Source organism: Lontra canadensis, unplaced genomic scaffold, assembly GCF_010015895.1.
Source record: "Lontra canadensis isolate GAN:19392208 unplaced genomic scaffold, GSC_riverotter_1.0 scaffold120, whole genome shotgun sequence".
NCBI classification, from domain to species: Eukaryota; Metazoa; Chordata; class Mammalia; order Carnivora; family Mustelidae; genus Lontra; species Lontra canadensis.
The window spans coordinates 4,752,781-4,758,830 of record NW_022631114.1 but is presented as its reverse complement, the minus strand read 5'-3'; positions in this window follow the sequence as shown (position 1 = coordinate 4,758,830).

Genomic DNA, 6,050 nt, shown 5'->3' with positions numbered 1-6,050 from the left:
CGCGCCGGGGAGCTTGAACGCCCAAAGGCGGGAGGGCGCGCGGTGATGACGCAAAAGCAAAGCGCCGAGCTGCGGGCTTTGTCTGGGAGGCGGGGGAGGCCCGGGTGGGAGGGCGGTGAGACGTAAAAGCGCGGCGGTGAGACGTAAAAGCGCGGCGCCGAGCCGCGGGGTGTGGTCGGAGCCGTGTAGGTAGCGGGCCGGGGAGGGCGCGTGGTAATGACGTCAGAGGCTGCCTAGGGCCGTGGGACTTGGTCCTGTAGGTGACCAGTGGAGGGTTTAGGGGGCTGGCGGGTGTCCGGAGTCTCAGGGAAGTGAAACTGGAGAGCCAGGTGCCCTTTTCGACTGTCTGGCCCTTTAGCAGCCTGAACGCAAAGCCTCTCTGCGTTCTGGTCTTTCCCGAGCCTCTTGGGAACTGGAAAGTGTGGGTTCACTGGTCCACGCTGAGGAGGGGGAAATCGGAAAAGTTGCCAGCGGTTTCACACTCTGTTATATTTGTTCTTCTCTATATGTATCATTCCCCACTCCCTGCTGTCTCATCCACGCTAGTGACGCCACAAGTCCACATCTTTCTCCGAGATCTTGCTCAAAAACTGCAGACTCCAAACAGCTCCCTAGTGGACTTTTTGACCTGCGGTCCTGCAGGACTCCTGACGAGCCACCTGTTAAAAGCCGAATTCTTGTTTTCCTTTAGGGACCCTGTCCTAACACCTCTGCCCCACTTGGTAAAACTGGCCGGTTACCCAAGTCAAAAAGAAGAGCTCTGTCCAGGAGTCATTCTTCACACTTAACCGCCACTGCGACTTCTGGTACACTGTAGCCCCTGAACGTCAGCCTCCTGCAGTGGACAGCGGTGACCGCGGCGAGTGGAACAGTATCAGGATCTATGCCTTGGGGGCAGAACAAGTACTTCTTTATCACTACCCAGGGTTCTGCCTTTTCCTAGTGGCTGCCATTTCCTTAAAAAACAAAGCAAACAACAACAACAACAAACAATAAATCGTTTCCTTGTTTATACTTCGACCTCTTTTTGAATAGGATAGTCCCTTAGACAGGAAATCTAGAGTTCTCACACTCAAGCGGTATCATCACCAGGAGGGCTTGTTAAACTGCATTGCTGCCCAATCACAGTGTCTTTGCATCTCTAAGGAGTTTCTAGGTGTCGGATGATGCGGCCATCTGGGGACCCTGAGATAACCACTGGAGTAGTTATTGAGTGTATAGACTCTGGAATTAAATGGGACTCACTTCAGATCTCCGCTCTGCTATTTACTGTCTCCGTGTTAAGCCTCTATTAAATTACTAATAGTACTCACTTGTGAGAATTAGATAATACAGATGTGACTGTATTTGTGGATGTCAAAAAACAATAACATAGAATGAAGGCAAACAAGCGAAGAGAAACAGTATTTCCAATAAAATAGTACTCTTTAAAGAAAACCAGAGAAAGCAAGCTACCCCAATAGAAAAAATGGAAATGTATGAAGGGCATGAGCTAGCATTAAGTCAAAGACTAGAAACGACCAAAAACACATGAAAAGATCTTCAACACGACTAATAATTAAAGAAATGCAAATGAAACCACCAATCAGTATTGTTTGCCTGTTGAATTAGCCGGAAGGTTTTATAAAATGAAAATCGTTCATGCTGAAAGGCTGTGGGGTAATAGGCGCTGATGTATACATTTTTGGTGTATTTTTTGGTGAGATATTTATAAATTAGTATGGTCTTTTAAGAGGATAATCTATCGAAAAGCCTTATAACTTGTATATGCTATCTTTTTAAAATTTTTTTTTTATTTATGTATTTAACAGAGAGACAGCGAGAGAGGAAACACAAGCAAGGGGAGTGGGAGAGAAAGAAGCAGACTTCCCACCAAGCAGGGAGCCCAATTCAGGGCTGGATCCCAGGACCCTGAGATCATGACCTGAGCCAAAAGCAGTCATTTATTGACTGAGCCACCCATGCGCCCCTTGTATATGCTCTTTAAACCTAGCAATTCACTTTTAGAATTTAGCTGAAAAAAATAATAATAAATATGTTTATAATAGCAAAGAATATAGAAAGATGTCCAATGATAGATTTATAGTATATTCACATTATAAAATTCTATATGGTTAAAAAGAATACATGTAGATGTGTGTAATGAATACTTAAGGATGTAGGAAAATATTCTGTTGTAAAATTTTTAAAAGCAAGTTGGTCAAAAAACAGTATGTCCACTATGAGCCCATTTTTTATTGCAATAAAAAAATGCCTCATAGACACATGTACACATATGAGAAGCTCAACTTGAACATGTGCCTCCTTTTTATACACCCTTCCTAAAGACTGCCCTTCCAAACTTTGATTTCTGTGGCACTAATCACTGCAATCAACAACGGGATAGTAGCCAGAATTGTTTCCTGCAGCTGTAGTAGAATTGTTAGAATTCCACTATCACCAACACAGTTAATGGTGATATTATTAAAATAGAAAGGCAGGGAAACAATGAAGAACTCATCATGGAAATTATCCATGCCTAATCATTTTCAAGGCATTCATTTAATTGCCATCTAATGGCAATGGAACTTTTTGAGACTCTAAATTTGAGACTCTAAATTGAGACTCTAAACTCTAAATTTCACTGTAGTTTAGAAGTCCTCCGAGCAGGGAAGAGTGAATATTGTTTTCACTAGTTCTGCAGTCAGCAAACTGTCAAGGGTCAGAAAGTATCTCCAGCTTTCAGGCCATATCATCTGTTGCAACCGCTCACCAGTGAGTGTGACTGTGTTCCAATGGTAGGTGCCTGCCCCTCCCAGAGGAACTAGCTTGTGGACCCCGGAAGGAGCGGGGCAGGCCGGGTGGAGACGTCCAATCGCTGGGGCGTGGGTATATCCATTGGGTAAATTGGGATTCAATTGGCTACCCGTGTAGGGGTGGGGCTCAACCACCCCCCATAAAGGTTGGTCTGCCAGGCTGGTGAGGAAGGAGAAGGAGAGCTGTCAGAGGAAGAAGGAGCAGAAGAAGGAGAGTCGGCGGGAGCAGAAGAAAGAGAGCTGTGACAGCTCTTCTAAGAGCTGTAGGAGTTGTAACAGCTCTTGTCAGAGCTAGAAGAGCCGCCAGTGGACCCGAGCGTCCAGCGGTCCCCAGCCGCCGGTGGCCCCGACGCCAGCAGCCCTGCCCACACCACGCCTTTGGCAGCGGTGCCGCGGGGAGCAGAGGAGACACCAGCAGCCAAGCCGCCAGCGGACCTGAGCCGCCGGCGGCCCCGACGCCAGCAGTCCCAGCACGCCAGCGGTCGCAGCACGCAAGGAACCCAGAGACGCCAGCGGCCCTGACACCAGTGGCCCCGCCCACACACCACGGTCCTCGGCAGTGGATACAGGGAACCTAGACGCCAGCAACCTCGCCACCAGGAGCGGCCTTGATACCCTGAGCCGCAGCCTCGCCGGAGCTGCGCCATTCTGGGGAGCGCCTTCATCTGGAACGAGGCTTCCTCGGTGAGCAGCCCTGCGGGAGGCAGCATCCTCAGGGAAGACGCTTCCTCCAGAGCGGCCTCTTTTTGTGAGCAGCCTTGTCCGGGGAGCAGCCCTGTCTGAGGAGCGACCTCATCAGCAACGGCCTCGTCCTGGGAGCGGCCTCATCTGCAGAAAGGCCTCGTCCAGAGCAGCCACGTTGGGAGCAGACTTGCCGGGGTCATCGTCGTCACCTTTTCGTAAGAGACAGCCCTGACCGGTCAGTTTGATTTTTGATGCTTGGCGTAAAATAAAGCTTTGTTTGATTTTCGCTTTAGATCAGTCTCGTTCCTTTGATCACGGACCCTATCACAATAAAACTCTATTTATGGACACTGGGATTTGAATTTCATATAACTTTGATATGTTATGAAGCATTTTTCTTTTGGTTTTTAAAAAATAATTTAAAACTGTAAAAACTAGGGCACCTGGGTGGCTCAGGCAGTTAGGCATTCGACACTTGGTTTTGGCTCAGGCCAGGATCTCAAGGTCGTGGGATCAAACCCAAAGTCAGGCTTCATGCTCTGTGCAGTCTGCTTGGGATTGTCTCTCTCCCTCTCCCTCTGCCCTTCCCCCAGCTTGCACACTCTCCTTCTCACTAAATGAATAAACAAATCTTTAAAAACAAACAAAACTGTGAAAACCATCCTTAGCTTGCAGGCCATACACATCAGGCAGCCAGTCAGATTGCGGATCCATGGGGCAGTTTATTGAGGGAGGCACAGGTCCTTTGTTGGCAGAGGACCTAACAAAATAGATGTTTTTGGAATGAATAGAAATCACCATGATGCCTCAGATGTAAAAATCATGTAGAACACCCCCAAAGGAACATTTACAATGTAGTTCTCACATACTTTTCATAAATATACTTAATGTTTTGTAACATTTATATTTTCATTTATTTTCTAACAGCTTTGGCATTTTTATGAAATAAAATGAATTTCCAAAATAGAGCCCTAATTTATAAACATGTACTGACAAGGGTTTAGCCTGTAACAGTTTATTTAGCTTATGATTATTTCCTGAGAACCAGTCAAGTCCAGGGTCAGAGAAGGCCTTGCACATAGGGGTGAGCCTGGGAGGGTGGACAAAAAACCCTAAGCTCATTAACATGAAATTTTATCCTCACAGGTAGACTTTCTGGTGATTAAAAGTGTTTTTGGCTTATTTTCTAAATTGCTTATATGAACATATATATCCCTCAATGGTTCCCCATGCATGTAGGATGAAAGCTAAGATTTTCAGCATGATATTAAAGGTCCCCCATGATCTGGCTCCTGCTTCTCAAATATCTCCTTCTATATAGCATCAGTGCTGAACTGACTTACAACTCTCCTATTCGTGTTTTGTCTTCCGTGAAAAGGGGATGATAGGTTTTTATGTTAATTATAGAATTATCTGGGGCACCTCAGGTCATGACCCCAGGGTCCTGGGATTGAGCCCCCCATTGGGCTCCCTGCTCAGCAGAGAGCCTGCTTCCCCCTTTCCCTCTGCCTGCTGCTTCCTGTTTATGCATGCCTCCTCTCTCTCTGTGTCAAATAAATAAAAAATAAATTATAGGATTGTGGAAGTATCAAACATGTTAACGTGTACACTCTGGAAAAAAAGTGGCACCATCCACAGTGCTGGCAACAACACCTCTGTACTACTTAGCTATTTTCTTGTAATTAATTTTTTTTAAGATTTTATTTATTTATTTGACAGAGAGATCACAAGTAGGCAGAGAGGCAGGCAGAGAGAGAGGGAGAGAGCAGAGAGCCCAATGTGGGGATCGATCCCAGGACCCTGAGATCACGACCTGAGCTGAAGGCAGAGGCTTAACCCACTGAGCAACCCAGGTGCCCCTTGTAATTAATTTTTATCTGCCTTATCTCTCCTTCTAAATAAATTAGAAGCTCCTAGAGGGCAGATGATCATTCTGTCATTAACCCCACAGCACAACTCCTTGTCCAAGGTGGGGGCAGGGGGTGCTTAGTTGCTGCACTGAAGCAACTAAATAGAGTATTTATGTAGGAGTATTGACAATACTGACTCCATCTTTAGCCCTCCATCTTGTTCATGTTTGCTCTATGACTTGTGTTCCAGGCCCCTTGAAGATTAATATACATAATTTAGAAATGCCCCCCAAGGCTGGGATGTGTGGAGGCTTGCTTTGGCCTCCCATGCATCTGTTGGAGGTAAGAGTCTTTACTCTTCCCAATGCATGGATGGCACCACAATTATCTAATTAAAAGTTAGCTGTCAGTTAGGTGCATGCAAACCCTTTGATCTCACCACAGTGCCCTCCCACCCATGTATCTCCTTGCTCTATAAAATCTGTAGACCAAGGTCTGGACTTTATGGAGAGTAGCTGTGCAGCTGCCTGGCTCGTCGTCCACCCGACCCCCCATCAGCAAGTTACCTGAATAAAACTCTGTGTAAACTAGATGGAGTCACCTGCTTTGTTTTCCAGTCTCTAAGTACCTTCTCAGTTTGGGGGTTAATTTACTGTCCCTCCCCCACCTTCTAACAGTTGGTAAATAGCAAAAATACCTAAAAAAAAAAAAAAAAAGTAAA